Consider the following 9594-nt stretch of genomic DNA (forward strand, 5'->3'; position numbering starts at 1 on the left):
GTAAAAAGTGAAGGATTGATTGCAAAGTACTGCCAAACGTGTGCACGTGCAGGAGGAAAAAAACATTTACTAACGTGCCAGGGTGCAGCAGACGATATCCCAGATACGGGAGCGCAGCAGTCAAAGGCCTCTTGCCCGCTCCCAAGTCAGCCAGTGCGGCGGTTTCTCGGGCCTCAATGCTCTTTCCTTCGGCATGGACATCTTCCATGCTGTAAGGACAGCTAATCAAGTGCCAAAAGTGCAGCAAAGTGGTCTCTAAGTTCATTAGTAGCCATACTGCAGCTTTGTGCGCTCGAAGATGGACTCATGGCAGAGATCCTGACTCCATGTGTGAAGGATCGCTGGACAATTCGAGGAAACAAAGCTATCTGGCCTGGGACCCCCCATTACAGCCAGAGAAGGAGATGGAGAACAGAAGGAGAAAATGGAAATTAAAATTGAGTGCAGTGTTAATGCCAACAAATGATAGAGAAAAATGTTTTGGTGTAATACAGTAGTGCTAAGTCAACAGATAATTACTGCATATTGTGTCTAAAAATCAACAGATGTGACAACTCTGAGGACTTTGATCAGGATATGTAGATTCATTGAAACTCTGCGACAGTTTCACGCGCAGAAAAGAGCATTAAAGGTTTAGGATAAACACATTTTTTTCTCATACGTCTGTGTTGAAAGATTATGTTGTGACAATTGACATCACAACGTTATAGTTGTGAACATTCAAACCCTAAAAAAAAGTTCTGATGGCTTGTTTAAAGGTACCTTTTTCGATTATTTTTTCGTGGATTGAGCGTTTCATAGGTTTCCCAGTATTGTCTTTAGCACCTTAACCTGCCTTAAAATCTAACAGAATGGAAATCGAAATGGGTTTTTCAATATGGATGTATCTTTGAGGTATGATAAATGATTTTGATAAATGTAACTAAAAAACGTTTAAGTTACTTTTAATTCTGAGTTGTTTTGTTTGCTGCCCTTAGTTGTTGGGTAGAAATACACCTCTTACTCTGTATTGTTTTTGTAATTCAATCTAAACACCTTTTCTACCAAATAAAGGAAAAAAAATCAATTTCAAAAACCACTGTGTTCTTGTTTTGTTACTGAGCTTTCTAACTCACCTTTAAAGTTTTGTTTTTTGTAAACTTTCCTTGATAATACTTCGTAATTATAATACCTGGCAGCTCATTCAGATTGTGACAGAAAATAAGTTGTTACATCTTTTCCAGCCACTTCCGGAAAAAGTGTGTTTAGATTGACAATGCAAGAAACAAACTGTGGAATATATGAGAAATTAAAATTAAATAACTATGTTTGTACATAAAGGAAATATATCAATTGTGGAACTATAAGGACCCCCAAGTGAAGGAGTTAAAACACACCTTGGGTAGGTTCGCGAGGTGGGAGACATGGACCATGGTAGATGGTCGGAGAATCGGGTAGCAGCAGTTGCGGTATTATATTTAATTTATCGCCCCGTTTGATGAAACAGGTGAGCGGAGTCCAGAAGGCAAGCTCTCGATCTACCGTCGGTTCGTCCAATCAAAAAAAAAACCTCTGAGGTCAATGAAGGCTGGGTCCAGACCAAAAAAACGAGTATCCAGGTACAAGCGGACCGAAATGGGTTTCCTAAGGAGGGTGGCTGGCTTCTCCCTAGAGATAGGTGAGGAAGTCTAGTCATCTGAGAGGGAGCTCGGAGTATAGCGCTGCTCCTTTGCGTTGAAAAGGAGCCAGTTGAGGTGGTTTGGGCATCTGTGTAAGGATGCCTCCTTGGCGCCTCGGATCCCCCAGTCGTAGCTGGTTGACTGTGGCTCGGGAAAGGGAAGTTTGGGGTGTCCCCTGTTGGAGCTGCTGGTGAATTGTTCTTTATCGTCAGTAAGTTTTGATGACCTGAATGGGGCACAGGGCGTCTTCCACTTAAAAAAATGTATAATATATTTTGAATACTCTTTGGATCTGTCTTTAACAGCTATCAATTCCACTCAGAAACAATATTCTTTACAATCTGTACATTGCTTCAGAGAGGACCCAATGCAGAGACGAGGAGGCAGAATACCGCGTACACAAAGGGGTTTTATTCACACAGTCACATAAAAGCAGCAAAGGAAATTCCAAACATACATCCAAACCGGCACGGTGAGGCAGGAGTCCAAACAAAGTCCAAACGGGAACAGGAGGCGGCACCAGACAGGTTGGGAAACTAGGGGAAACTTACAGGGAACAACTCACGGGAAGCTCACGGGATAGCCGGAACATGCAGGATCACGCGACGGATCACCAACAAGACAAAGATCACGAGCCACAAGGAAGCACAAACATTAATACACCAGGTAAGGTACAAGAGTAAAAACAAGGGCAGGTCAAGAGCCGCGGGAACATATTTTGAATTGGGGGTGCTGAACAATTTCCAGAGTGAAAGTTTTCAGCCAACGTCACCACCACACACGTACCTGCATCCTCACAATTTATTGAACTGTATAGAGATTCATTCATAATTAAGAGCCCATCCACGACAATAATTATGACTGCCATAGGCTACTGACCCCGGAAACACCAGAAATAATAGACCGTTATCGCTATTCAACCAAATAATAATTTTCTTTCTTACCCAAACTATCAGATGAGCACATGTCTTTATTAACACAAGGCCTCTGTGTTGGGGTCAAAAACAGTACTAGGCTCCATAATAAAAAAACTGAAACACATGTACACGCCCACAAAAACAAAAGAATAAGTTCATAATACAAGCAGAACCAACAGGCCGGGTACCACAGATATAGCACAAGCTGGACAAAGGCACAGAGTATGCCTACTACAAGTTAAAAAACAGAGCCACTAAACACATCGACTTATATAAATCTAATGAAGTGAAGCAAGCCAGTCGGTCCTGACACAAACATTGAAATAGAGAAATGCAGCCTTAAGTTTTTGTAGCACAGCAATAGCAAATTTACGCTAAAGATATTGGGCCGTAGTATCAACATTTTTAACAGGGGCTAATCATTTTTATACAATAACGGTATGTATTTAAATAGGTCGACCTCTTCCTGATTTACCCAATAAGTAGCCGGCTGTACACGCGTGTAAAAAACACAGTTATCTCCGATATTCTAGAACTTGCAGTTGAACTTTTTACTGAACATTGATGTCCAATTTACTGTACAGCGGCAGCAAATAATACACCAGCACTTCTACCTTTTGCTGCAGTTATGACACAAAAAACACCCAAAAAATCTGTAGCTTCAAAAGCGTCTACCGGAAAGTGTGACCCCGAGGCTGCAGCGCTTAGTTCCCTCCGTGGTTTGCCCTGCAACCCAGGAGGCAGACAACCGTCCCCACATTTAAGAGTAGGCTTAAGACTTTCCTTTTTGATAAAGCTTATAGTTAGGGCATAGAATTGAATATTGTTAGGGAGTGAGGATCGCAGCGTCCTCCTAACCCAGCCCACCTGCTTCTCTCATAGTTGTCAGATCTACTATCAGTATAATCAAGAACAAAATAAACGATGGGGAGATTATCTACCCTGACCAGGCTCCTCTTCACCCTGTCTACTCTTGTGCTGTACTAGTTTAGACAACGCTGGGGACTTCCCTCGACACACTGAGCTCCTCTCTCCTCGATCGTTCTATCTTTCATTTAATGCTCCTTGTCCCAAAGAATGCTGTTTCTAACCTAGCTCTGGGGAGTCCTTCCCCGGAGTCCTTATGTTCTTTTTCCCCCAGCATGTTCCCTTGGATCAGGAGGCTCCAAATCTGGTTGCAAGCTGTCGCCATGTTCCTGATACCGTTCTGTATGCATGTTCATCCTGCTACGCTCTGCGGTTGCCCAGCTACATCCTGCTGTGCCTTGTAATGCTGCACAGTGGCCCTGCTATGCCATGAACTACTACAAATAACTACTATACACTCATTTTTTGTGAATGTTATTGCCACTCACTCTAACCCCAACCGTCGTCAACACGTCTACCAAAGCCTGGGTTCTGACCGATTTTCGCCTAAAAGGAAGTTTTTCCTCGCCACTGGTCGCACTGTTGCTTGCTCTGGGAAACCTAGAGCGTTGGGTCCGTGTAAATTCTTGAGTGTGTATAGACCTACTTATCTGTACGTTTCTAGATAACTCTTGTTATGAATTGACGTATAAAAAAATTGAATGTAATTGAGAGGGTGCCGCTGCTCCTTCTTTCGGTTACAGTTTGCTAGTTTTCTGCCTCCATCTTTTAGGCTTTTTAGCCTGTGGGGATTTATAAAGAAATCCAAATGCACTTTTGTGCCATGGCTAGCAAACTTCTGTACTGAAAGTTCCGCAACTCCTCTTTACTCATCAGCGACGTAGGCCACAGCGCGCCTCCTCTTTGCTAAAATCGTTATATTCATTTATCAAATTAGAAACACATAATCAATAGTGTTTATCTCTTACTTACCAATTTGAAATGTATTAAATGTAATTTCTAATGAAGGATAAAGGTTTATATTAATAATCAATTTTTTAAAAAGAAAATGTTATTATGGTTGTAGTTGTTTTGGTCCTTTTGCTAGGGGTGCTGCAGCACCCTCCGCACCCTAGGGCCACGGCAGGATGATGAGTCCAAGGAAGCAGGTGGTAAACATCAGTAATCACAGGACGCGGCAGGCACAGGAATAAAACTAGGGGCAGACAGACAAAAAAACAGACTTCAAAATAAGCGGAAGCTGCCAATGCAGACACTGAGGACCACAAGGCAGGACCCGAAACACAAGACCAGGAGAAAAAGGAAAAAACACAAAGAGGCAAAAAAGGGAAAATAATCCCACCAAAACCCCAAACCACACAATCACATTCACACGTTCTTACTACATGGTCCATCACAGGAGAAGATATGTCCTAAGTAAAAGGAAGAAAGAAATATAAAATACACCATTGAAAATAACAAACATCACCTAAACAAAACATTTCAGATCTATCAAGTTAGTTCTAACGGTCTTCATCACCGTCATCAATGGGTGCCGTCTTTCATGACAGTTCCCTCTGTAATCGCAATGAATATGTAATTTAGCTTGTTAGCCATTCACTTGGTTTGGAAACCCTGTTAAAGCATTTTTGTAATGTTTTGCTTTGCTGCAGTAATATCTTGTAATAAATACCCTTTTTCCTACCGTTTTCTCCATCTGGTTTCATCCCTAAAATTCTATGAAGCCTCTTCCAGTTCAACATCCAATACTTTTAACATATGTAAAAAATGGATTTCCAAAAGTTATCTAACAATGGCATTGCCAAAGATTATGAGTGAGTAGCCATTGTCTCTCCACACCCCTCCAACATTGACTTGATTGATTTGGATTCATTTTAGCCACAACGGTATGGTTCTGAAAAATCTGTACATTTATCTTTCCATTAAAACTCCTTCCACGATTGTTGTTTGCGCACAGGGCTTCTTACATAGGTGACCAGACGTCCCCGTTTCCGGGGACAGTCCCCCATTTTGGCTACCTGTCCCCCGCTGGATCTGTCCCCGGAAATTTCCCCTGTTTTCACTGTACCTGAAAGAACCCGAAATTGGAATGAAAGAAAGAAAAAACTGACAAAACGTAGCCGATAGTCGCACACCCACACACGCGGGCTCCCAGGCAGCCAAGCCCGCGGTGCTCAGGAGAGTTTTGAAAGCCGTGTTTTCGATGCTAAATCCCTGAATATTTACATGGATCTGGTGCGTTTACGAACGCAATTTCGCGGACTTTTATGTTTTAAAAGGGATCTTAATCTTTAACAGAAGGTCACCTCCTAGAATCCTTCCCATAAGTTTGTCAGACACTTAAATATTAATCTGAGTCTGTTAGCAGCTAAACAAACTTTATGAACTAGATACAAGCTGGACAATTATCCGATTTAACTTACATTGCAGCGATCTCGTTTAATATACTCCTCAATGTCAAGAAAATATGTCCTCAGTAGTTTTTGTTGTATCTGATTCTCAAGGATCTGTTTGCCGAAACAAGCCTTTGACATATAAAGCAAAAGCTGTCAGTAGTTCAGTAAACATACAACACTTATGAATAGTTGAGACTTTCTATCTTGATATTAAGACTTTCTATCTGAATATTAGGACTATAAGGTTTCATCTTAATCTTAAACTTTTTCTTGAAAATAGGACTATAGGACTTTCTATCTTGAATATTGGACTTTCTATCTTGAAATATTAGGACGTTTCGCTATCTTGACATATTATGTACTATAGGACTTTCATCTTGGAACGATTAGACTTTCTATCTTGAAATATTAGGACCTATTAGACTTTCTATTTGAAATATTAAACTTTCTCTCTTGAAATGTTAGGACTTTTTATCTTGAAATATTAGAACTTTTATCTTGGAAGTATAAGGATGGATTTTTTATCTTGAAATATTGCGACTTTCTATCTTGAAGGTGTAGTGGAGTGGAGTAGGAGTAGCATTAGGGTAGTCTAGGATCATAACCTGGGGGGGCTCAGCCCCTAACAAACAGCTCTAGGTCTAGTGTCCCGTTTTAAGTTTTCAAAAATAAAACATACTGTTTTGGAGGAATACGCTTCTGTGCTGAAATGTCCCCGGATTTTGTTCAGAAATCTGATCACCTTATCTACAGCACATGCAAAATGATATCCCAATATTTAGTAGGGGTGAAATCACCATAGGCACCCACGATACGATATTATTACGATACATATTTATTGTGATTTAAACATATTGCAATATCTGTATATATTTGCAATTGATTCCTTTTTTTCCAACTTCATTATTTTGTCCCCAAAGGAACAACGTTGTCAACATCTGTTTGTTTCATCTAACATGAATTTTATTATTAAATGTACTGTCACTCGACTAACTAACCAACACTTTCATGTATGTTTTAAAGGTTTGTCCCTACACCTCCAAAATGAACTGTTTGCATTTAATAAGGTGGACTAGACTGTATAACCAACAGGTATGCACTGCTGTGCTTCTACCGTTAGTTTTTACAATGCAACTTCAACCCTACAGCCCCTAGGGAATAGAAAAGCATACCTGTTCAATTTAAAACAAAACATTTAGCCTTACATTAAAATAAATGTTAAAATTAAATAAAATGCAACATGTTCTTTAGTAAACATAATGTGCTATGTTTGCGGCCAACCTTAGTACTACCAAAAGTTCAAAAACATTTTGTGTGCGCAACACTTGAGGTGGAGGTGTCCCGCAACTGAATGGCACGGGCCATTTTAGAAGCGCTGTCCGGTGACAACCACCAGTTTTTAGTCTGCATCCCCCGTTCTCGGTGCTGCATTTTTCGATGGGAGCAATGTTGCCCCGGTGTGACTTAAGGTACTGCTCTAGTTTGGAGAACGTTTGACAGCCGTTGCAAGTCTTCTGTAATATAATGATCGTGATAGTCACATAGGACTTACAGTGACGTACCTTGGTTCCAAGTGTTTTTAGCAAGTGACAAAATCCCTCATTTTCCACACGTTGTATGACGCAGGTCTTTGCACATGAAGTAAGCGATTCTTGAGTTATTTTCTTCGCTCGCTCTGACTTTGGAAGTAGCTTTGTCAAGCTAAGTGTGTCAGTGTTGGGTTGGTTTTGCGGCGGAGCTGGTTTAGCATTAGCTTTAGCGTCCTCGGCTAACGCTAACTCTGGATGTGGCGTGTGAATAAGCCTCATGTTGGTGGTATTCCCTGAGTATTTTATTTGCATACGACACTCCTTGCAAATCCCATGTCTCTATCCATCTCAGTTGTCTTTGTGAAGAAAAAAAGTCCGAAAATATCGCAATACTGTGCTGTATCGATTTTTTCCCCCCACCCCTATATTGTAATTTACTGTTAGTAGTGTGGTCGTAGGGCGGTGTAATTCTATAACAACTGCTATGAAGCTTTAAAATATTTGGATTGTTCAATGGTTCAAGTCACTACATGGTAGTTTCAAAGTGAATATGCAAAACGGGGTACTAAAATCTACATCTAAAATGTCAATTACAGCACCATATAGCACAACTAACTTGTATAGGCCTACCTGTGGATACACACCGAGGTGTAATGGTGTGTTCCCGAGGTACACTATGTTATAAGCCCCCCAAATGCAGGTGAGTTGCTCAGAATTTCTTAAACGCTAACGTACAGAGGAGTGGAAGTTCACATCTTGCAGAGCCTCATGCTAGAGTCTTTAATGTAATCTGTGGTGTTTACTGTTCACGAAAAGCCTACTACTGTACTACAAATAAAATATTGGAAAATGTATTTGAGATATACTTATTCAGTAATTGTCCCATGTGAGAGCTGAACTTTTTTCATAATGATTTTCAACTTTTCAGAACATGCCTTCCACAAAAAGGCAAAAGAGCCAAGCAGTTTTCTTCATCCATCAACGCAGATAGCACTGGTTGTCTGGAGAAGTTGAGGACTTCACATGTAGAGGAAGTATGTATTTACCACCAAATAATTCGAGAAAACCACCGAAGGTACCATGTTGTACTGAACTGTCACTCTATTTCCTTGTGATTTATTTTTATTTTTCTTCTAAATTTTAAAAACTCACGTGTCTTTGTTTTTAATTGCAGGTTGACATGTCATCTTATTTTTTCTTAATTGGATCAGGGATCAGATTGGAGCCACAAGACCCTATATGTTGTAACTTTTTCTTTTCCTTTATAGTACAACGCCAAAAGATGTCCAACACAGGTACATGGCGGTCCTTAAAACCATCCAGAAGACCCACAGTGTCAACAGAATTGTGTGAAAACACAACGTGGATCGAAACACCATCGCCTATACTGCTGTGAATGCAGAGGTGCCGTTTGGCATCTGACAGTGAGAGAAAGCTAGGGTTCCACCCTTTCCAGGTGGCTCTCTCCTAAAATTTGGGAAGAACTTAAGCTTTTCCTTAAAACTGAGCAGTATTGAAAGCAAAATTGAAAAAAGAGAAAGGAGAGAGTTGTTGGCCATCACATATAAGTAAAAGGAAATTAGGTGGTAATGGATTACGTTTTGTTCATATTTGAGAAAAATGTTAAAATTTTAAGTTGAATGGTGCAGATTTTAGTTTTAGGAGAAGTATTTTTATTTATAGGTTGTGACTGAGTTTTGATTGTATCCATATCGCCATTTGTGTTTGTTCAGTAAATAATTATTGATGATATCATGAAAAAATATTTCTTACATGGCCTTCTGTGACGTTAAATACAAGGCAATCAGTAGCAAAATGTGTATGTTCAAATAGTTCCTTTGAAATAAAATAAACACAGTTTTTTACACGAAACTACCAGACATTTCCAGGTAAGAAGTCACAAATTAAACATATAATTTGTAAGTTACCTTGAAACAAAGTGAAATATTTGGAACATAAAGGGTGGATGAATTCATTATTATGATGTTATTACAATAATTATGTACTACACTCAGATATACATATGGTTTCATCGAACCATTCCTTGTGATAATGTTCTACCTATAAATAACCCTTTTTATTTCCATACGGTACCCCACTTTTACTGTGTTTTACCGTGTTGGAATGTAAGTGCTACCCTTTTTTTATCACTTTTTATACACAGGGGAAATCCCCACACACTGTATTTTGGTGATGACCCTTAAATAGTTTCATATTGATGAACCTT

Source organism: Etheostoma spectabile, chromosome 15, assembly GCF_008692095.1.
Source record: "Etheostoma spectabile isolate EspeVRDwgs_2016 chromosome 15, UIUC_Espe_1.0, whole genome shotgun sequence".
NCBI lineage: Eukaryota > Metazoa > Chordata > Actinopteri > Perciformes > Percidae > Etheostoma > Etheostoma spectabile.